Raw genomic sequence first — 24,548 nt, forward strand, 5'->3', positions numbered from 1 at the left:
ATGGACAAGTATCATTAATATTACACTAAGCAATTAGCTACCAGGCTTTCCCCATATTTCCAATCACATGAAATTTTCTAGCTTGAGAATGTTGGTTTTTATTTCTTTATAAGGACCACACTTCCATTGTTTTATACCTCATCAGAAGTATGAACATCCTCCACCAATATGGTCATGTTTTCAGTGTGAGCCCATTGACCAACAATAAAGTGCCAACCGTTGATATTTCTAGACATATAAGATGTTTCTTAATGCATGCTCCACACATAATGGTCCACAGTGATAGCCTCACTCCTTCCTCAATCACACAAACGGGGCCAATGGCCACATCTAGCGTAATCAAGCAACCCTCACAAATCCATCCATTGTTGTCAACAATCACATTTCCAACATTGTTAACCCCAATTACTAATTTATCCGAGTTGTTTATTCTAAGAGGATATAAGTAGATCCTTATGCCCAAAGTATAATCTCTGGGTTGCCCAATATCCATCCAGAAACTAGGTAAAACCATAGCATAGATTTATTTCTTCTATACAATTTTTGGGAACACTTATTTTCAATGGACGTGGGTCTCAGCTCAATTCATCCCAAAAAACTAGGGTTCAGAAGGTAGATTCACACACTAATCTTGTTACCAATGATCCGTACTTAAACAGAAATTCTACAAATTACAGATATAACCATAAAAACCAAGATGCAGTAGAAATAACATTTTATTTTATTAATATCAAATACTGAAATATGATTACAAACATAATGGAAATAAACTAGCTCATGCGATGGTAGTTTATCTCTAAGAAGAGATGTGGCGGCTACATGCCTTTGAACCATGTTACAATGAGGATGAAGGGAATATTTATTATTGAGCATGAAGGGAAAACCATAAATAACCAAAACCCTAACCCTAGGATATGGAACACAAAGAGTTTCTAGTCCACATTGGGGTTAGTTGGGTAGCCAACTTCTTGGGGTCATAACTTGGTCATATTATCTTTGTTTGGTGCGTATGATACCCTGTTGGAAAGATATCTCCTATTACTACATGATTTGTAATAGACCGTAGCCTTTGGCTATGGTCCTACTACGGACCTCAAAAAAATGTTGTTTATGGGGTCAAAACTGCTCCAGAAGTTCATGACCCAAAATACTGCTAAAAATAGTAAATGCTGTAATAAATAAGGAAAGAAATGAATTCAACTTGAGGTCTAGATGGAATAGGGGTGTGGCCACCAATATCCACGTGGATCACTCCTTCCTCCTTATGAAGCAATCATCCCCATTACGTGTAGAGTGTCCATGGGGTGAGGAATTTTCTCTTAACCCTAGTCCCTAGTGAACCACTTATCATGGTGAAGGAGTTGGATTTCTTTGACAACTTGATATAGCTATATTCTCTGTTTATGAGTGTTCTTGATTTACATGTCCATGATATTATCAGTTGTGGCCTATTCCATGTAGTTTGGGTTTAGCTCTATTGGTGTGAGTTGTTCCCCAATGTTGGATGTGTCCAGCAATGGTGGAAAGCATGGTCGAAGGTGGTCTACATAAAAAATTGGATGCAAACCAATGAATAGTGGAATGTTGAGTTTGAAGGAATTTCCCCTAAAATCTTGGTGATGGTGTATGACCCATATTGGAGTGAGCGAAGCTTGCAGTGGGTTTCAGCGAAGCACTCCTTCTATAAGTGTAGCCAATCTTTTTTGCCCACCTGGAACATGTGCGGAACCTGATGCTAATCATGGCACTACTTATACTTAGCATTGGCTCTGTCCAATATATCTTGGACCTGTTGTTGGATGTGTTTAATGCAGTCAAAGAAGTTGTTAGCCCTGTCGGCTTCAGACTGGACTTGAGTCGATTCTACCTGAGTAGTTGTAAATGGTATGACGACATCAATGGAACATAATGGTTGAAATCTCAGCCCTACCTGAAAGGGGTTGTGGTCCATTGAGCTATGGAGAGCTCTGTTGTATATGTGCTAGACATAGGGGAGGATTTCATCCCATGCGTGTAGATTCTTCAAGTTGTCCATGCGTAGAATATGGACGATTATCCTATTGACGAGCTCTATTTGGCCATCAATTTAGGGGTGGAAAGTTGTGGACTTAATAAGTTTGGTATCCAGCATTGACCAGAGACTTGACCAATATGCACTCAAGAATTTGTTGTCCCGATCTAAGAAAATGGACTATGGCTTCCGAAAGTGTACCCACACTCACCCAAAGAAGAGCTTAATAGTGGCCTATGCTTTGATACTCTACTTCTAGGTATCCATAATGGCCATTTTAGAGAATGTATTAATGACCATGAAAGCAAAGTCATTATCATCCTTAGTAGAAGGAAGGCCCGAAATGTAATCCATGGAGATGGATTCCCAAGGTTGAGGAGGAGTAGGTAGACGATTATATAGACCTTACTTCTTGATGGTTGGTTTGGAAATGATGTAGGTAGTGCATGATCTAATGTACTTCCTAACATCCTAACGAAGGTTCAACCAATAGAAATATTTTTATTATACTGCTACTATTTTCTCTACTACAAAATGTCCAGCAAGTCGACTGAAATGTGCCTTCGAAATAATATTGGTACCCTCACTTGAACGAACATAGATGTGTCCTAGGTGGCATAACAGGGTATCCGAAAGGTGAAAATTTGGAACTATCTTACCTTCTAGGAGTGTGTGGTATGTGTTATCGAATTCTAGATTGCTCTTGTAAAGATGTCGCCATCGTAATGTCTTGTACCCATGAGAGTCGAGCATAGTGATCAATGCCATGGCTGGTGGTTGGTTGATGCAGTCTCCAACATTATTGGTGTTTCCCTTCTTGTACTTAATGTCCAAAAGGAAATGTTGTAAGTATGTGGACCATTTCTGATGGCGATCCTTTTAAAACTTCCTTTGTGTTTGTATGAACTACAGGGGTCAGTGGTCTACGTGGATGAATATTTCCTTCCTTAAAATGTAATGCTTCCATTGGAGGTAGGCCTGCACAATGGAATACATTTCTTTTTCATAGGTGGGATACTTTCAGACTGTGCCTGAATGTGTCTCTCCGTGGTAAGCCACCGAATGCCCCTGCTCAGTAAGAAATGCACCAATGGCATAGTGAGAGGCATCTATCTCAATCTCAAATGGTTGTTTTAGGTCTAACACTGTGAGAATTGGTGTCAAGAAGAGGGATGCTTCAACTTGAAAAACAACATATGTTGGGTTTCAGACCAAAAGAACTTTTCTTTCACTTTGACCTTGGTGACTTGATTTAAAGGCCAAGTGATATGAGACAACCCCAACATGAACCTTTGGTAAAAATTGGAAAGACCAAGAAAGTTGTGAATCTTTGTTAGAGTGGTTGGGGTTTGTCAATCGTGAATGGCTTGTATCTTGGTTGGGTCCACATGCACACCCTACTCATCAATGATGTACCTTAGATATTTAACCTAGGTCATGCAAAAAGTGCATTTCTCCAAATTCAAACACAACTTGTGTTGTCGTAGGGTTTGGAGGACCTGCCGAATATGGTGGAGGCGCTCTTCCCAACTCTGACTAAATATTACAATTTCATCTAAATACACCACCACAAATGCATTGGTGAAGGGTTGCAATATTCCTTCCATCAATATCATGAATGTTGTGAGGGAATGACCAAACATTTGAAAAGGGCATCTTCGATTTGAAAGCAGTCTTCCACACATCAAAGGGTTCGATAGGCACCTAGTGATAACTAGACTTCAAGTCAATCTTTCTGAAATATTTGACCCCCTTGAGCTGGTCTATAGGGCCATCAATCCATGGGATTAGGTACCTATTTTGGACAATGATCTTGTTCAACACCCGATAGTCAATACAAAGTCTCCATGTCCTTTCCTTCTTTTGTACCAATACATCGGGCTCCCACAGGGTGATGATCTTGGTCAGATGTGCCCAATCTGTATCAAATCCTCAATCTTCCTCTTGATCTCATTGTTCTCCAAAACAGAGTGTCGATAAATTGGTCCATTTCGTAGCAACGCACTCGAGGTCTGATTGATGGAGTTCTTGACTTGATAGTGAAGAGGTACCCCTATAGGTGAGGCGAAAATGTTTGTATATTCTTTCATGACCTTGTCCATTTGTTGCTGCTATGCAAAGGAGCCCGGTCTGGAAGTCGTGGATACAATCTTCTTCTTTCCCTAAGGGAAAATCATAAGGAAACCAAATTTCTTGGTCAGTGAAGTGATCTTAATGTATTGCTTTGTAGAGATCGAAGTGATGGCGATAAGCGAGGCTACCTATGGTATCCTGTACAACTTATTCCCCAAAGTAATAATCATAGACCGGGGTCTAGACTCATAGACAACATTTTGCGTCCACAAGTATGGTTGTCCTAACAATAAATCACAAACTTGAAGGGGAGAAACATCACACAATACCTCATCCATATAGGGCTTGATGTTGTATAGAAGGTGACACTATTGGATGATGTGGAGATCTCGTCCTTGGTGGAGCCACCCAATGGTGTATGGCTGCGGATGTGTTCTAGTCAGTAGGCCCAACCATTTCGCAACCTCTACTAAAATGAGTTTATTTTGGCTCCCGCTGTCGTCAATGAACTATAGGGGAGAACCCTTCACCAACATCTATGAGTGGAAGAGGCATTCCCCCTCCTTTGGATATTCAAGCTCACTTTTATGGATCTTGGTGGTGGCCATGGTGGCATTGGGCTCCGTTTTAATGATTTTCTTCCGTTTGTCATTCCCTTTGTTGGTTTCTGACTTAGAGTCAGAACATGCATCTAATTCGGAAGCCTTCAGCTTGGCCACCAATGACTTCTTATCTTGACATTCACTTGTGTTATAAGTGGAGCCCTTATGGAACTCACACCACTTTCCTGTGTCTTTCTTTATCTTTGTGGTGTTTTTCTTTGCTTGCAGCTTTGGTGGGTTGTCTTGGGTCGCTCCACCTTGTTTTTTCCCTTTGGTTTATTGTTTGGGGGTGCATTTCCCTCGCTTCAGTTTCACAAATCCAAAGTATCACTTCTTTTGTTTAAAATTCTTCTCAATCTTGATAGTGTATTGTTACGTCGTGCTAAGCGAGGAGATGTCTAGGAACTCCATCTCGTCCTAGATGTACCTGTGTAGACAACCATGGTACTTGAGTACCAAATGTCGCTCAAAATCCTTCATACCCAACTTCGTGTGAAGGATATGAAAAACATTGGTAAACTCTTGTATGTCTTCATCCCTTACCCACCATAGTGTGGTCCACTTTATGTATTTATCCTCATAGCTCCCATCAGGGTAGTACTTATCCTTGATGGCATCCCTGAACAAATTCCAAGTAGGTAAAGCTGAAAATAGTGAGGGAGAAATTTTGTTCTTCTTCTCATAGTAGGCTTCCAACCAGTCCTTGACATAGGGGGTGGCTTCGAGAAGTGCAAAAGTAATCTTTTCCTGGCTGGAAAGATCATGAACAAAAAAATATCATTCTAGAAAATTTAACCATTTATCTACGACATCTGCATCTATCTAGCCTTCAAATATGGGGATGTCAAAGTTAACTTGTACCTTAAACAGTGTGGTGCTTCCAGAGTGGCTGCTGGAAGAGGATGCATCGCCTTTGTGTAGCTGTTGAAGGATCTGGGCAAAGTTTTCCACAATCGCGTTCCTCTGTCACTCGAGGTCTTCTTCGAGCAAGATTTTGAAAGAATATATTTCGCTTCTTCTCTTCCGCCATGGGAGGCCATTGGGATTTGTGAGGCTAGTCTTTCGAAGGTTTGACTAGTTCGAGCCCTAACTCCTTATATTCCGACCTCATTAGGGACATGTAAAGAAAAACAGAGAAAAAGTAGATCGTTGTGATACCATTAATCCATACTTAAAAAGAACGTAATTTTTTTTAGATATAACCATAAATACAAAAATGCAACAGATATAACACCTCATTTAATAAATATCAAATATTGAAATATGCTTACAAAAAAATGGAAATAACCTAGATAAGGCGATGGTAGCTTATCTCTGAGAAGAGATGTGGCAGCTACATGCCTCTTAACTGTGTTACAATGAGGCCTAAGGGACTATTTATTATCTCACATCAGGGGAAAACCCTAAAGAACCAAAAACCTAACCCCGGGAGATGGAATGCCAAGAGTTTGTGGGCCTCATAGGGGTTAGATGTGCAACCAACTTTCTAGGGTTGTAACTTGGTCATATTATCTTTGTTTGGCAAGTACAATACCTTGTTCGAAATATCTCTCTTGGTACTATAGAATTTGCAACAAGATTGTAGCCTTAGGCATGTCTACAGGCCTACTCCGGACCTCAAAAAACCACCATTTAGGGGGTAAAAACTTCTATGAAATTTTAGGACACAAAAACTGCTAAAAATAGTAAATGCCGCAATAAATAAGGAAATGGATGAAAGTGACTGGAGTTCTAGGTGGAATAGGTGGGTGGCCACCAATATCTACCTAGATCAACCAACAAATATGTTGTGCTTCTCAACGAAATTCTCTACCTTCCCAATATCCTCGTCAAGAATAACAACATCATACTTTGAGGGTTCGTCAACCTCGCTCAAGATATTAATTATTTACTATTTACCTTACCAACTATAAAAAAAATTGAAGAGAAAATTTACATAATGAAATTATGAAGAATAACAACATCATACTTTGAGGGTTCATCAACCTAGCTCAAGATATTAATTATTTACTATTTACCTTACCAACTATAAAAAAAATTGAAGAGAAAATTTACATAATGAAATTATGAAAAGAAACTCCCTTGCAATTTGGATTTTGCAAAGACATTCCTTTGAAAAAACAAACCAAGGAAAATGGTTCCAAATGAGAAGGGGTTTTATGTGGGACAACAAGTCGTAGCTTGGTCATTGTGATGTATGCTTCTCCTCCATGTTTTGTATGGAAATCGACCATGGCTCCCTATATTCATTTATCAATTTGTCGCTTGCAAAAGGTAAAGGCCAAATAGTGCCCATGGGCTCTGTGTCCCGAGAACATGTAATCTTAATCCCAAGTTTCATTTCAAACACCTTCAAGAATCTCAACATAACTTCAACAACAATGATAGCTTTGAGTGCTTCAATTTGCTCAAAAATTGAAATCCAATAAATTGTTTAATTTTCCATACAAGAAACAGACAACCTCCTTCATCATTGCTACTTTTACAATTTTCTTAGCTTTACCTGATGCAAAATCATTGGCTTATTCGTAAAGTGAACTAGAGGTTTAGGGACACCCAATGTCAAAGGGTGTAGCATAGTTCCAAAACCATCGACCAATATGAGGGCCTTCATGGTATTTTGTTACTTCTCATAGCTTTTCTGACCATTTTCCTCTGCTAATCAACAAGAGGCGAAGATGCCTAAAACGAGTCCTAGAACTCCAATGTTGAAGCCTCATCAAGTGGTGGCGGTGGGTTTGAATGTGCTCGAGTGCTATCCACGTGCCAGATTTTAATAGGAATGACAGAAATGAAAATACGCTTATGTCATTGCCTAAATCTCCTTAGCCAAACCAAGCAGAGGAACACCTTCATTGTAATTATTTATTTATATGGTTATTTGATTTTTGTTTTTTTTTGTTTTTGTTTTTATGAACATTAGTGAAAATTATTTTTATTATTTTTTGAAGACATGACACACTTATACATCACCCTCATACTAATTGTGTAATGCACCTCAACACAAAAAAATAATATTTGATTGGTTTTAGAAGTTTTTGTTATTTAATTAAATTTTTTTAAATTTAAAATATTCTTTTAATTAATCATATAAATAAATTTAATATTAAAAAAATAATAATTATATAAATTTCCTTATTCAAAATTATAATTTTAATAAATATTTATTAAAATTTTAATAAAATTAACCTAAAAATACACTTTCTTCGGTGATTCATTACTTAAGCCAAAATCTTCAGCAAATATCACATAAAAACATTAAAATCTGTGTGTTTTTTTTAAAATACATTAAAAAAACTTCAAAATATAAAATAGTCCTAACATAATTGCGTTAAGAAAATAGTAAAGAATCATTTTCTTTAATGTAAAAAAAAGATAGACTAATATATTTATAAAGAGTGAGCCGCCATTGATGACGAGATTTGAATACCGACACAATTCCATCGACCTTCTCATACAGGTATACGGGCGTTACAGCGAATACAACACTGCGTGCAGTGACAGTCCCCTATAATAAATAAATTGATGTGTCTGCAAGAGATTTAAAAATAACGAAGAAACCAATGTATACGTTTACAAAAAATAACGAAGAAACCAATGTATACGTTTACATGATACTATATCAAGAGATATATGTTAGTTAAACATCATATTTTTTAAAGTTTGGTAGGATTCTCTTATTTTCATGTACATTACATATTTTGTTAGAGGGGAATGATAGCTCAAGATTTAAACCCAAAACTTCCGGTTCGTGATTTATTTCGACGGCCACTACCACTTGAGCTAACCCATACAACAATCAAACATCATACATCATATATTATTGCATGAATGTTTTTTAAAATTTAAGAGGATAGGTTAGAATTATAAATTTGAATAATATATTATATAATTTTAAGAATTAAGTTTATTTATATAATAAAAATTTAGAAAATAAAAATGTATAATATAACGAAACGTTAAAATTCTAATTCTAATTAAACACTCAAAACATAAAATAATTAAATAATATCAAATTTCAAATTCTACTGAAAACTCAAAATATAAAATAATTAAACAACAACCACATTGATTAACAATTTTAAATCTAACGTTTTTTTACGATTTTAAGAATTAAATTTATTTATATATTAAAAATTTAAATAATAAAAATGTATAATCTAATTAAAAATGTAAAATTCAAATTTTAACCAAATACTCAAAACATAAAATAATTAATGCTATGCATTATGTTGACAAATTATGTATATTTTAAAAATGATTTTTGATTAATAAAATTTCTTCTTATTTATCAATCTCAAGGAGTGTCTTAATAGTGCACCCATTCACTATCAATCCAAAACCCTGTAGGGAATCATAATATAATTGCATTAACAAAATAATAATCATTTTTCGAAAAAAATAAACTAATATATTTATAGTGCGAGACACCATTGATGAGGAGATTTGACTACAACACGTTAACAATTCCATCGGCCTTCTCATAAAGGTATATGGTTTACACCTAATACAACACTATGTGCAGTGAACGTCCTCTATAATAAATAAATAAATGTGTCGGCATAAGAGATTTAAAAGGAAAAACAAAGAAAAAGTGACATGTAATTTCAGGGCATTATATATATATATATATATATATATATATATATTGATATTGTTAGATCTAAGATTTTTGTGATCAATAATGTAGAGATAAGTCTTTCAAATTAATAATATTGATATGATGTGGTCGATCTTAGAACCAACTAATATAGTTCATCTTCAGAGAGATCATGTAAACGTTCATATACATTAGGCAAATGTAGTATATTATTATATATTATTTCTTGGAATTTATTTTAAAATTAAGAGGATACCTTACAATTATAAATTTAAATGCTACATAATTTCATTTCTTTTAACTAAATTTATTTATATATTAAAAAAGTTAAATAATAAAAATGTATAATTTAGTGAAAAGCTAAAATTCAAATTTTAACCAAATATTCAAAACACAAAATAATTAACACAATTATATTAATAAATATAATTAATAAATAGAAATAAACATATATCAACCACATACATTTATTAACAATAATATTAAGAATTAAAATTATTAATAATATTATCATTTATTATTAATTAAATTATTTATATTATAAATATTAAGAGAAATATTAATTTTATTAATAATTATTATTATATTATTAATATTATATTAATCATAATAATATATTTATTCATATAATTAAAAATAATAATAATAACTACTATAATAATAAATAAATATAATAACAATAAATATATTAATATTCATTTAATACATAATAATTAATTCAAAACAAAAATTAACTAATTATAATAAAAAAATTAATAAATTATGAAATAAACTTTTATAAAAATAAAATAACAATTTATTAATACATTTATTTAAAATCATAGATACGTTTATTTCATAATTTTGTATTAATTATTGTCAATGAATTAAACATAAGGGAATAATATTATAAACTTTATGAATAATATTATACTCTACAATTATGATCATTTACATTAATAAATACAAGTGATTGATATTTTCCACTAAATGGAATAATAAACTCAAGATATTAATATAAAAAATCCAATGAAACATTTTGATTAAGAGATATATTGGTTCTCTTTATATCAATAAATTCAACTTTAAACACTCCACTAGAACACATTAAACGCTAGCCTCTTCTAAAACACACCCAAAGCAATGACAAATGTAGCATCAATTCAAATCAATAACATAATGATCACAACACTTCACGCTTTCTAACCAGTCCCTTCTTGTTTTCCTTCCAGATTCTCTCTGGTGCAAATGATACAAGTATTCCACATCTGATTTCATTTCATGAAGGACATGAATATGTTCATCAACAAAAACAAGATGGAAGTCATGTTTTCTATCAATCCTATTCCAAATATATGCAATAAAATTTATTGTTTCTACAATAGCTTTTATCACTGAGATGTAATAGATGTCATCATTGTTCTCCATATCTGCATTTCAATGACAAAAATATACAATGAAAGTAAGTATATATATATGACAAAAATCCATAAGAAAAGTTAATTAGACATAAATCTAATAGGATTGAAAACAAGGACAAAAGAAAGTGGAAATAGCTAGAATGTAACCGATCAATCATCAACATCACCACAAAAAAATTATTGACCCGTGAAATTTCTTCCAATGATTTAATTTTTCAATTTTCCAATCAACAAATCCATTCAAATGATCAACAAGCAAAAAAAACAACTTATCAATGTGCATACAAATAATTGCAAGCAACAACAACAATTACATAAAAGTATTCATCAACACTAAATTGTATTCCTCCTCTTTCTTTCTAAGTGTAACATATGCATTGTCTTGCATTTTATAATAATGTTGAAAATAAAAAAACGGTTAAATCTGCAAACCACCTATCGATTTCACCCTTGATATAGTTGTAAATGTTAGACCCTGCTTTTTCTATCTCTAATATCTACATTGGCTTGTTGAAAATCCATCCCATATGATTTTTGTATTGTGAACGCCTATGACATTTTCAAAGGAATCAGTCTAAGATTCCCCCTAATGAAAATCATAATGTGCACAATGTTTGCAACAACCCCTATCAAATGAAATACCATAATACTTTTCAAAAATAATTATGGAAGTTGTGGAAGCTGTGAAAGAGGCAAAAAGAAGATATCTTCAATATATCCAAGTGCACCATTAACAAAGCCAGCCTCTGCCCATAAATTACATGTTAACATTATGTGCTCTCCAGGACATAACAACACTTCATAATCCAATGCATCATCATCATTGTCACCTATTTACATTCTTCTATTGCATTCTGCAACAGATATTGCAATAGGAAAATTTAATGATTTAAGCATTTTTTGATTGTGCAAATTGACGAGATTATTTGCCGTAAACAAGTGAACATAAGAATCAAACAAACTCTTTTCTTGTTAATCCAAGCAACTATCAATATGTGTCATAAGAAAATCCCAATCAACAAGAAAAGGATTTGCATTTCTAATATTGGTTAAAATATTGTGAAAACATGCTTGTCTCGAATCATCTCCTTGCTGCTTATAATTTTTTTTTCTGAAGTCACAACAATGTTGAAGATTTCCCACAAAACTTTCCTAGTTGTTTTACATACATACAAGGGTTTATCCCTAACAGGAGGCAGTTAGCTAAGGTCGCCCACAAGAATGATGGACCTACCACCATAAGGAGAATCCGTGTTTTCATGAAAGGCTTGTTGCAAATGAGAATCCATCTCTATGAATAGCCTTGGACCTATAAATCTCATATCATCAATAAATACATATCAAATGTCCCTTACTTCTTCCTGAAATACTACAAGAGCCTGTCTGGAAAGTGGTTTCATATCTTTTATATGAATTTTTAAAGAAAAATCTATTTTTTTCAACGTGTGTTAAAAGAAACAATAGGAGTGAGCGATAATAAAGGAATTTTGTCATCCATTGTTGAAGCAAAAAAAGAATGATAAATACAGTGAATGAACGAATAGTTACCAGTTGTAGCGGTACCTTGAATAGTCATTTTCAAAGCACCGTCATTTCCACCATAATAAATTGTCAAAACATAATTTAGAAAGTAGCTAGTTGTTTTTCTAATAGAGACAAAGGTGACAAATATGTGTCCCCAACTAAGCCACCATTGACAACACTTGTAGACTGCACACATTTTACAAAATGGATCCCATGTTCTAAAAAATAGTTTGAGACCATTTTTTTCCTTCTAGTTATAATGATTATGAGAGTCCCTTCTACCAAAATTATCAAGGTCTAAAATTTTTACATAGCTTGGAGGAACTAACCGTGAAAAAACCTTCCACTCTTCTAAATCTCAGTCAACATTTTCTTCATGTATTAGGGGCTCAACATCCTCTTCATTTCCTTCATTTGGAAACAGGGCTTGATCAGCATGCCACGTGTGATATCTCAAAGTCCTCCAATTCTTAATGATACCTTGAGTTGAAAACCCAATATCTAAAGAAATGTCATGAAACTGCTTGTATAAAAGAAAATCACTCCAAAAAATGGTTTCAAACTCTTCTGACTCTTCATTAGGAATAACAATAACACAAAACCATGGAAAGAGACGAATAACAACAAGGATATCTCATGGCCTCCATGGCTCCTCCCTACACTTGGCATCAAAACTCCATGATCTTCTTGTTTCTATCAAGCTTAAATGTTCCAAAAATATGGGTCAAGTTTGATAAATCTGAAAGAAATTGTTTCTACACAAAACTTCATGAGAATACAACAAAAGCCTTTGGTACACTTTCTTCCCAACATTCAACAGGGAAAAATTGTGACTACAGACAAAAAGAGGGAACTTCAGCAATACATGGCAGGTTTCTTGATCTCCAATGTCATGCTCAACAAAAGTTTCAGCAAGAAACCTTCCATTCATAGATAATAGAGAAACCTCACACTCACTCACACCAACAACTCTGGTCAACATTTTGTAATAGCTTTATGATCTTCGCTTTACCTTTGAATCATATTTGCAATATGCTTCAAAACTACATGTCAAGAGGCAACTGACTGGCAATGAACATTTGATTGCCACATCGTTAAAAGATCGACATTTTGAACATTTAAACAGTCGTTGTTTCATGTCAATTGATACTTTTTTCCCCTTTTCCATCTATGTAAAATTTTGACTCAACATGAACCTACCATGGAGAATCATAGCAAGATGAAAGAACAAACCCTTTTTTACATAAATAGGAATCAACGTTGCATTTTAGATGCCTTTGGACGTATTTCACTAAATGCTCATAATATTTTTCAAGATTGCAAGAAAAAAATTGTTCAGTATTTAAAAGACATGGATCGTCATTTAGAATTCGAAGGATCATGACATTTTGACAATCTATGTCACGCGGATTCCAGACTATAACATACTTTTTGAAGTATCACTCTGTTGCACCAAGAATAGAGATGTTGAACCAATCTAGTGTTTCTATATCCGATGATTCAGGCAACCAAAATAATCCATGGATGTGAGTCGAACCTCTATGTTTCCACTCGTACCTGACAAAATTTGAAACATGTAGTTAACATATATGAACCAACCATAAGAACATACATTTTTCTTCAAAACATTAAAATATCAGTTAAAAAGGAGCGACAACAAACCTACACTAAAATTATTTAGCACCAAGTTATCTCTACAAAAATAACTCATAGAAGATATTGAATCTTTGGCATATGTACATAGAGACTATATGTAGGTACTGAATAACATTTTCAATTCTTTTGGCATGCTCACTTTGTTGATGACAATGAATGTTTGAAGGCATTCGGCTATGCAAGTTAGGCCACTTTGTGTTAGTTGCACTCAATGTAAGAAACAAAATAGGGCAACCCACTAGGTGATCATGTTAGTGAATTTAGAATGACACTTTGTCCAATAAGCCCTTGCACCCCTAAGACAAGATCCAAAAAGCATTAATTTCTTAGCCAATTTATTGTTTGGCAGATCATAAAGTTGTTGATGCAACTCTCGAACAATTACAGGTGCATATTCATGGATATTGTTCTTCAAAAAGAAATAAGTTGTTCCCTAACTATGATGGTGCATAATCATATTCAAGAATAAATATAAAAACTGAGGATGGCTTCCAAATATTTGATCATAATATCTCAATAGATGCAAACCATATTCAAACACCTCAATAGTGAAAATACGTGGATGCAGCAATCAACATCACCTATAGGGAATAAAGTGGGAAATGCGAAGTCTAGTAATCCTTTAGTGTTATATTCTTTAGTGGGAGATGTACCAATATATGATCAATCTATTGGTTCAAAGGATATGCTATCTACATTCTCAATAAATCTTCTTAGATCAACTTCCCTAAATTCATTAGGAAGGTGAGCAATAAAGGATGACGGGTGACAGTGCAAAGAATTAGAACCATCTGTTTCAATCTCTTCATCTATCCTAGCTATTTAATTAACATCACCATCAACATATTGTAACCTGTCAGAGACATTGGTAGGTCTTTCTAGGAGAAAAACAAGTGAATCCATTTCAATTTCAACATCCCTATACTACTTTTCCATTTAAATTTTTTAAAGAAATGCATCCATCACAGGTTGTCTCTTTACATAACATTCATAGCATTTGGATTGAACACCTCATCTTCTCACAATAAAAAAATGTAGCTACGCAACACGTCATGGAAGCTTATTCACAATCAAAGATATGTCTTATGGAAAAATTATTGTGTGGCTTCTATATTTATATTGACCACCACAAGAACGAATAAATTTCAATATTGGGTTTACCCACGCTATTAGCATCTCTTCAACTTGTGTCAAAACTCTTAGAACCTCAAGCTTTTCACCTGGATCCATGTTGTTAAAGCAGGAAAAGCGATGAGCACCTTTCTCGTTCCGACATCTTTTCAAATGGGACATTCATGCCATCTCACAAATTGTATACCAAAATAAAATTCATTGCACACTTGGAACATGTGCACAATAGATAAACTATCAATCCTGGACTAAAAGTTTTTATGGACCCCAAGCATGTCTATTGTAAAATGATAGGGAGCACTTTCATTTTCTCTACCATGCACTGGCCTAGGCTTGTGATGATGTGAAAAAAATCATTGAATTGGAGCATTGGTTACATCATTTCTTTCCATAAAAGAATGGGAATGCATTCTTCTACATTGGTGAGAGCTTAGCATTCTTCTTCCCAGAAAAAAAATAACCTTTATGAGAATGAAATGTCTACAAAACAAGTTAAATTTTTTAATTGAACAACAAAATGAAGAAAAATATAATGTACATTTGATTGATTGTTGCATCGTTCAAGTGAAACTCAAGGAACTGATATTGGTTGCGTTGGTTGCAAACATGTTTCTTGGCCACTATTCACTTGAGCAGTGTTTACCAAAAAGTATCAAATAAAAGATGTGCAAAACAACATAAATTTAACATTCACAAGGAAAAAACCTTTCTAAAATAAATTTGCATTAACCACCTGTACTGTGCCAACAGGAAAAGTGTCCTCACATTATTTGGCATGAACAATATTCTCTCCATAGCCATGTTGGCAAATGTTGGTTCCAACATTTCCAGCAGACTGCCCCAAATTATCAACCATCCTTGCAATCATATTACTATCAACAAAAAAAAATTAGACATATCAAGTTGTTCAATCGAATCATATTTCCTATCTTCCATCATAGCATGTCTTCCTCCATTTCCACAACACCCACGGTTCTCACTTCTATCAAGGCTTCCTATGTAAATGCAATGTTCCAAAACATATAAAATGTAAGAAAATGTATGGAATAGCAGGGAAATTTAGAGACACCCAACAACAAAGCAAATAAGCATCACAATGAAATGTTCTTCCAGCAAAAGATAGAAGGTTCCGGAATTACGGTTAGCGAGGCCATAGGTTTCATCATTTCCAAAAGTTTGGAAAGCTGGTGTTCAAGCCTAGCCTTCAGGAATGAATAAAGGTTGCATTGGTTCTGAATCTGTTTGTCAATCATTTCCACATTATTCAAAAAAATAATATGAAAAAAAAACAAAACAGTAAAAACTTCACATCAACAAGAAAAATAACAATGGAAAAGAAAAAATCTTGAACTTCCTACGTTGTTGTAACAAAAATATTACGCACAAATTTCAAAGGGCTAACTATATCAACTATATAGTTGCTACAAGGAAAGCCACGACCCTCTTCGCCAACAAAATATCCAAAATTTTCAACCATCTTAGGAACCATGTCAGCATCAACAAACAAACCAGATTTTGAAAATTGTCCATTCACATCATTCTGGTCATCTCCCAGAATTTCATTTCTTTCATTGTTTTCAAACAAAAGACCATTGTCATTCATATGAACACTCTCTTTCCAAACAAAAGACCATTGTCATTCATATGAACACTCTTTCCAAACAAAATGTTCCCTTAGTAAATCTTGCAAAAATAGAAATTCTTTGACATTGTAAACATGCAGGAAAACGACCATCCAAGCAAACTCTTCCTCGCACTAAAGAAATCTTATTTTCATACTTATGATTTACATCACCTCTTTCTTGTCGATTTGTGAAGCTCAATTTTTTCGTTGGTATGCAGCTGCTCTCCGCGCTCTAATGACATCCTTATTATGCTGATACAACTGAAATTGGTATTCGTTTGTTCGCTGACACGTATCAGGGGAGCGAGGTCTTTTCGCACCAGTCCTGCTTCTTCGTTCGCTCAAGATTTCTACGATGAAGTTAAATTTAGTTCAAATTTCGTTTTCCAATTTCCTAGTTGGCTAATACCTACTCTTAAATCTTAAAAAAAAATGTAACTCCCGAGGTTCCAAAATTATAAACACGAACTAAACTTTGATAATAATTAAATTTAAATACTGACAAATAGGCCTTTTAATTTTGAGAATAGACACACACAGCGAATGTTTCAAGAATTATGTTTCTAAACCAAACAAACAACAACAACATTGTTTCATACAACATATAGTTGTATAGCTGGATAGTACAACTAGGCCATAGAAACATTGAAAAACATTGACAAACCCTGCTTTCCGAGCATAGACCTCGAACGCATGGAACAATGAACCCCTTGTAGATAATCGAAGAGCTCACACAAAAAGATTGTATATCGAGATGTATAAAACCAAAAAATTCCAAGCCTTTCATCAGAGACAATAAGAAGTTCTTCCAATTATGGATTTCTGGCAACAAAACCTTCCTTCCGAGTAAGTGGAAAACACTTTCCATTTCTACATATTGAAAAAGACAAAGAAATACGAACCGCATTGTAAATTTTCCAAAATATCAAGAAAGAAAACTAATCTCCAACAAACATATCCAAATTTAGCACAGCTATGTCCTTAATATAACTTCAAAATCTGGATTACAATTTTTTAAATGGTTTAAAAACATTAAAAAGGTATAAGGGCTTTAGTAATATCGAAAAACAAACATGTTGATGCCTCAAAGGCTAATTCAATATATCCATGGGTAGTGGAGGTATGTCAACAATAGAATCTACATTTGGAATAAGTAAAAACACATTTCTATTTTTTTTCAAATCATTAAAATCTTCAATCGTTTGTAGATTCAGCGTTGAGGCTTCAACCACAGACACTACATTAACCATTTTTGTTTTGCACAATCCAATCACCAAATTATATACTTTTAACTACACTTCCGACTTTTTTTTCAGTTGTGCAAAAAAAAAGGTAACCTGGACATTTACTATTTATATCCATGGAGGTAGATTCGAGCAACGACCATTTGTTCCCCAACCATCTTCAAAACATTCCAAACTTGGCTTTTTTGAGACTCAACCAAATTCAAAGGTATTTGTCTCTTCAAGTGACCCAACATATGTTGAACCATTACTAACAATATAAACAAGTCGATTCATCTATAACCCTAATTACATACATTATATGTCAACAATAGGAACAAATAAATAACCTCAATTGTTTGTTTTCAGATCCAAATAGTGGATAGTGGAACCATATGTAGGGTAATCTTCATAATTTTTGTCTAGATATAGCTAAAAAAGATTTAAAGAATATAGCCTCCTTTGGTGGGGATACACTGCCATATGGAAGCTTCATCCTGTTCCAAACCTTGTCAACACTACTGCAAATGACAAAATTTGAATCCATTCATATTTTTTTGGATTACATTTTTCCAAAAAAGATAAGAACCATCCCTTTCCGCTCCAAGATTTATAAAGGTCTTTGTAAAAGGGTTGACAATGAATTTTTTTTGTATGCAAATAAATTCTAGGTGTGTTGCACAAAATCATCTATCCCACTATACATTGAATTATTCATTGAAAATGAAGAAAATGAGAAACCATGGTACAAAAGCGACACCATTTTCTGCAAGCTAACTTAAATTTCATCAAGGCATATAAAGCAAGCCCACGAAACACGTGATAATATCAAACTGGAGAAATTTCCAAATAGCCAGATCCATATTAAAAGCAACAACTTTATTTGAGAATAAAAAAAAAATTACCTTCTATACTACAAAGAAAAACAAAAAAATTATAAATTACAATGGCCACAATCTTGACTCATTAAATTTGACAACAAACAATATCAAATTTATCCCAAACTAAACTTTTTCTTCTTGATTGAAAATATCGATAAAACAAAACATTGCGCAGCAAACAAACATTTCCAGAAAATAAAATAATTCTAAACCAATAAAAAAAAATGAAAATAGAACAATGATACAATTGACTAATTACAACAAAACCAACATCAGCCTCATAAACATTTCAAAAGGCAATCTCAATTGCTAAATATTAACAAAAAAGCAAACATTTTAACAAACATGTTCTATAGCGAGGCAACCAGACAGATGAAGTTCAACGCATATATAATCACTACAACAATATTCGCTAAAAATAAACATAAAAAAAATTACTACATCATATACAATGCAACGCTTTCAAAGGTGTTCACTATTTTTTATTTCATACGACTATAATGACGAATAATTAAATTTCTTAACATTTTAATACAAAAAATAGCAACGGATTTAATGTTAGTTCAATTACAAGTCCTTGAATACTAGTTCTATTATTCCCAGAGCAGGATAGTTTCTATTGCATTAATAAAAAAACAATGTTTTTGTGGCCTTCCACAAAAATTCAAATGTTAACCAAACAAAATGTTTTAGAATACAATTGGCACTATAATAACTTTAATTGCCACTGCAATTGAAGCACCTGAATGAGATAAATATTTTTTATCTGAAGCACTTGAATGAGATAAATATTTTTGGTTTTTTTTTTTAAATAACTATTTTAAAAAATTATTGAAATAATCATATTTATAGTAATAACAAATATTCACACAGATGAATGAATATCAAATTACAATGTATAAATTGAATGTTTAAAATATATATATATATATATATATATATAATTAATATAATATTTAATTGATTCAAAAATTATATATTATTGATTTTATTGAAACCTAAAAATAAGATATATATTTTTTTAAATTTTTTTTATTGATATTTTTCGAAATTTATTTTGACATTAAATATTGGTCATTAGTTGGTTGCTATAGATATCAATATTATAGTAAATAAATAAAACAGAGTAACTTAAAATTTGATAATTTGAATCAAAGTATATTCTAGTAGAAATTTGAAATTTGTCTAATAACCATTAAAATTTAAGATTTAAAATTTTATCACAATTAACCACTTAAATTTAAAATTGATAAAATTTAAAATTAAGAATTAATAAAATTTTATATTCTTATCACAATTAACTATTAAACTACTGATATATTCTATAATCGCCAAACAATATGAAAAAGTTATATTAAAAAAACTATAAAAAATAAATAAAAACACTAGCAAAACATCCCTGGTAAAATTTCAAATTTATATAATAACATAAATAAATAAATAAAAAAGACAAATAAATAAAATTTACAATATTGGACATCAGTATTTTCCCCAATGACGTATCAACACCTTAATTTTGCAACTCTTCTTTTTTTCAAACATATTTTGATTTTGAAGGTAAAATTTCTAAAAGTTTCCAAAAACAATATGGAAAAACCAAAGTAAACAACAAAGGAAAAAGTATTTTCACGGTCATTTTAACTACTTGTCTTTCCGCAACTCCGAATAAATTTCATAAATTGTTTAAACTTGATAATTGCTATATACACGTTCTATCACAATAAACCATTAAACTAATAATATATTTAATAAATAACTTACGAGGTAAAAAAAAAATACATTTAAATAATATTTATATAATAAAAAATTATGATGAAACATTAATTATTAAATTTATATTATACGCAATAAAATAACAAAGCGGAAAATAAAGAAATTTTTTAAATATTCAACATATTATATATAATTTTTTCCTATTATGATTTTTTTGCACGTCTTTGATGTTCACAAAATTCTTAAAAATTTATGTTTATTAAAAAAAACAAAAAGAAAAGTCTTTTTTCTCTATATTTCAATTTTCTTTATTTCCATATTTTAATTGGGGAAGTTGGTGTTTTGATATGATGAATTCCTTGTCAAGTAAAAAAACAAAAACAAAAAACTATTTTCTCTATACTTCAAGTTTCTTTCTTACCATATTTTCATTTGGGAAGTTGGTGTTATGATATGAGAAATTCCTTGTCAAGAATATTAAAAAAGTTTGCCTTTTTGCAAGGGTTTCTTATTTTTTTGTTTTTTTGGATTTAGAAGTTAAGATGATCATTTGGTGATAAGCTGGTATTGGGATGTTATGTTCAACCTTGTAATGCTATATTTATATTATCTAATATATGAAATTTTTGTTTGAAAAACGTTTCTTTCCTTCTAGAAATTCGAAAAAGGTCAATTAAAATAGCAGTTTAAACAATGATCAATGTAACACCCTCAGATTTTGAAGTAATTTTTGTTATTTACTTTTAGTGTTAACGTGAGGAAAATAGTCTGCAAGCTAAACTTGATAACAAAGTCTTGTTATTTGTTTAATAAATAAAATAAATAAATAAAAACTTGTTGAGAAGATGGCCTATGCATGAGGGCTCAATAACTAAATTTGATAACTTCCATACATTTGGGCAGTTATCTCCTTTCATTCTTGACCCTAGAGATAAAATATCTCAAGAGGGAAAAGAAGGGGTTAGCCACCAGGAGGAGGAAGAATCGCCTTATGAAAGAGAGATTGAAAGTAAATACTGTCAGGAGTGTTGTCTTAGAGTTGGCTAGAAGACAGTGAAAATCAGATCGGGAATCGAATACTCCATACTCCATACTGGGCTGAGAGGGCCTTGAGGTCTGCGAATAATCTGTAAAGGTACATGAGACTAGTTATGTGGAAGTGGCAACTAGGGGGGAATGCGGACGTGATTTCCAGTTCCATTGGAAGGGATGAATAGTCCCATTTTGAGTTTGTCTTCTTGACTAGTTGTGAACAACACAGATAAGTAACCAAAACTTACTGGTAGAACTTGTTAATAACGTATTATGTTGTCGGATTTGATTAAACAAGGTCATTAGAATCACAAGTAAGTTCTTTTATGACAGAAAATGTAAAGGGTTTGTTGGTTGAAGTACATAACTTGTAAGAGACATACTATAAGAGTAAGAGTATTCTATATTCAGGTATGCCAATATTAATGTTATGTTACTATAGGAAAATTTTAAAGAAAAATATATATTACTTTAATATTTTGGAGCGGTTGATACCCTCAAGGAAATTGCATAAAATATATCTCAAAATTCAGATATGCAGAAGAGTAGTGATGCAGAAGCATCCAATTAGGGAGGTCACAACTAGACAAGTGGTTAAAATTAAATTCACTCTTAGTTTAATTTTATTTTATGTTTAAAATAAGGCTATCACAACCAATGATTTCCTTTTATTTGAACAGTAGTTAGATTAGAAATTGGTTTTAAATAAGTTAGGAAACAAACTACTAGAAATTGGAATGTAACTACATTGTAACTATAGGTAGTTCCTCAACAGAATGAAGCTCCTAGCAACTTAAATAGGCAACCCAAAGACAAAGGTGGGGTTGATTGTTGCCATCCAGAGGAAAAGAGACCAGAGAGCGTAGCTTTGAAACATATTTGTAAAAAGTAAATTGAAGCTTACCCATCCAGGTATTTCACAAAAAAATGCTATTGATTTAAAAGTGAAAATTTACAATATATATGTGTGTGTGTGTGTGTGTGTAAACATTTGTCAAAGTCCACGGTAGCACAAAAAGATAAAATTCTGTAACCACACGTAGGTTCGAGGCACAGAGCCTTCAAAAACCATCCATAACAGTCCTCATACAATCGACACAGGCCAAGGAGGGTTCCACACAACCCAGAAATAACCAAACTTAGCAGAGACTGAAGCATTACCAACAGCCAGAGACATAATACATAAAAATTTTCCCAAGTTCATAAACAAAAGTTATAGCAGAGGACACGATGCACAGGAGACCACCTATCAACAGACCAACTAAGACCGAGAACAGACAGAAGCATAGCCTAACTGCTACCAACAAAATATATATGACAGCATAGTGTAAACAGGAAGGACCCTACCCGGTTTGCGTAAAGCTGGACCAGAAGGACGAAGACCTTAGCATTTTCCCCAAACACCAAACCCTTGAAATCACCGCGATGAGGGTTGAGTACCTGCATAGACAAACATAGAATTAGTGAGGTAGCATAACAGTAAATCTATCATAAAGAATAGAGAGAGGGTAGGATGAATACCCACAACGAATACCTGAGGAGGAGGCCGGGCTCCATAGCCGAGCCACAAAACTGAGACCAACAGAGCATAGCCAATGACACCAGATCTAAGGAAAGCTGAGACACAACAGAGCACAACCAATAGACAGAGGGCCAGCAAATACCGAGACCCAACAGAGCATAACCATGGCCACAGAGCCACAAGACCACTGTCTGCTCACCAGGAGCAAAGCTGTCAGCAAAAGTAAAAGGAGATAGAGAATTGAAACTGGAGCAGAGGAATTACGTTGACAGAAGCCATCAAGCCATCACCGGGAGAGTCGAACAGAGGGCGTGGTAAAACAATGCAACCACTAAAATAGTTAAAAACAGTGCAGTCAACCTGGTAAAATCAAATATCCGTGAACAAATATAGAGAAGCCAAGGCATACCCAGGGTGACCACAGAGCCCAAAACCTCCTCGAAAAACCATGCAAGAAGCAACCACCAGGTCCAACGAAACACCATCACACAGTTAACAAAACAACAGAGGACTAGAGCTGAATAAGGACCCAGAAGACAACGGGAGGCAGGGCACCATCCTTTCCTTGCAGAACAAACTAGGTAAGAATGCAGGGAAGCAGAACCAAAACCAGTGGAAATGTAACCAACCCAACCACAACAGACCACACCATAGAGCCGTGTCACACAGATCGAGACCACCTCGGAATGGAGGAGAATTAATTGCCCATTAAAACCTTACCTAAAACCCCAAGCAAATATGAGCGTGGGAAAAGTTGAATGCAATCCAACTTCCATGTTGGCTTGCCACCTCGGCGTCTCGGGGATTGTCACCAAATTTTGGTATCAGAGCCAAGCTCTTTCCTTAAGGCAGAAAAAATATGGAAGTAGAAAGAAGAGGTCAAGGTAGAGCTATTTGGAGAGTAGCCGATGAAGGATTGCACGAAGAAATCAAGATCTTAAGTGCCAGATTGGCAGCAGTAGAAGCAGGGAGGCGTAGGGATCTAGAAGGTGGTGATGACAGTGAAGAGGAAGTTACAGCTATGATGGATGGATCCGATGAGGAAGGGCCAGAGATAAAATTATTGAGGTCTATTTTGTTAGCAAGTACCAAACTGAAGCCAAAGCTTTCAAATTATGATGGCAGTTTATCTATAGAGGTATTGTTGGACTGGATTAGTGAGTTGGATGAATACTTCGAATGTGAAGGAATCAGTGAGGATAAGAAGGTCAGGTTTGCAGCCACCAAACTGAAGGGACATGCAGCATTGTTATGGGACAGTTTGCAAGCAGAAAGGAGAAGGTGAATTAAGCCACCCATTAAAAAATGGAACAGGATGATTGCCAAGATGAAAAGTAAGTTTTTACCAAAAGACTATCAAATTGATCTATATAGATAAGTATAGAACCTGAAACAAATGGCAATGAATGTGAAGGAATATATAGAAGAATTCTACAAAGTGAATTTGCGAGTGGGTTATGTCGAAGATACCCCAAAAAAGACAGTGAGGTTTGTGAATGGATTACGAATGGAGATATTGGATGAGATTATTATTCTCTCCCCCAAGTCCATAGAGG

The 24,548-nt window shown here is 33.5% G+C and overlaps 1 pseudogene; it reads right to left on the reverse strand.

The window, feature by feature from the left end:
- Window positions 1-63: 63 nt before the first annotated feature.
- On the reverse strand, window positions 64-23,768 carry LOC149158384 (mannose-1-phosphate guanylyltransferase 1-like; annotated as a pseudogene).
- Window positions 23,769-24,548: the final 780 nt, after the last annotated feature.

Source organism: Pinus tabuliformis, chromosome 5_2 (assembly GCF_031772625.1).
Source record: "Pinus tabuliformis cultivar Carrire ecotype Pingquan chromosome 5_2, CPIR1, whole genome shotgun sequence".
In the NCBI taxonomy this organism is placed as follows: domain Eukaryota; kingdom Viridiplantae; phylum Streptophyta; class Pinopsida; order Pinales; family Pinaceae; genus Pinus; species Pinus tabuliformis.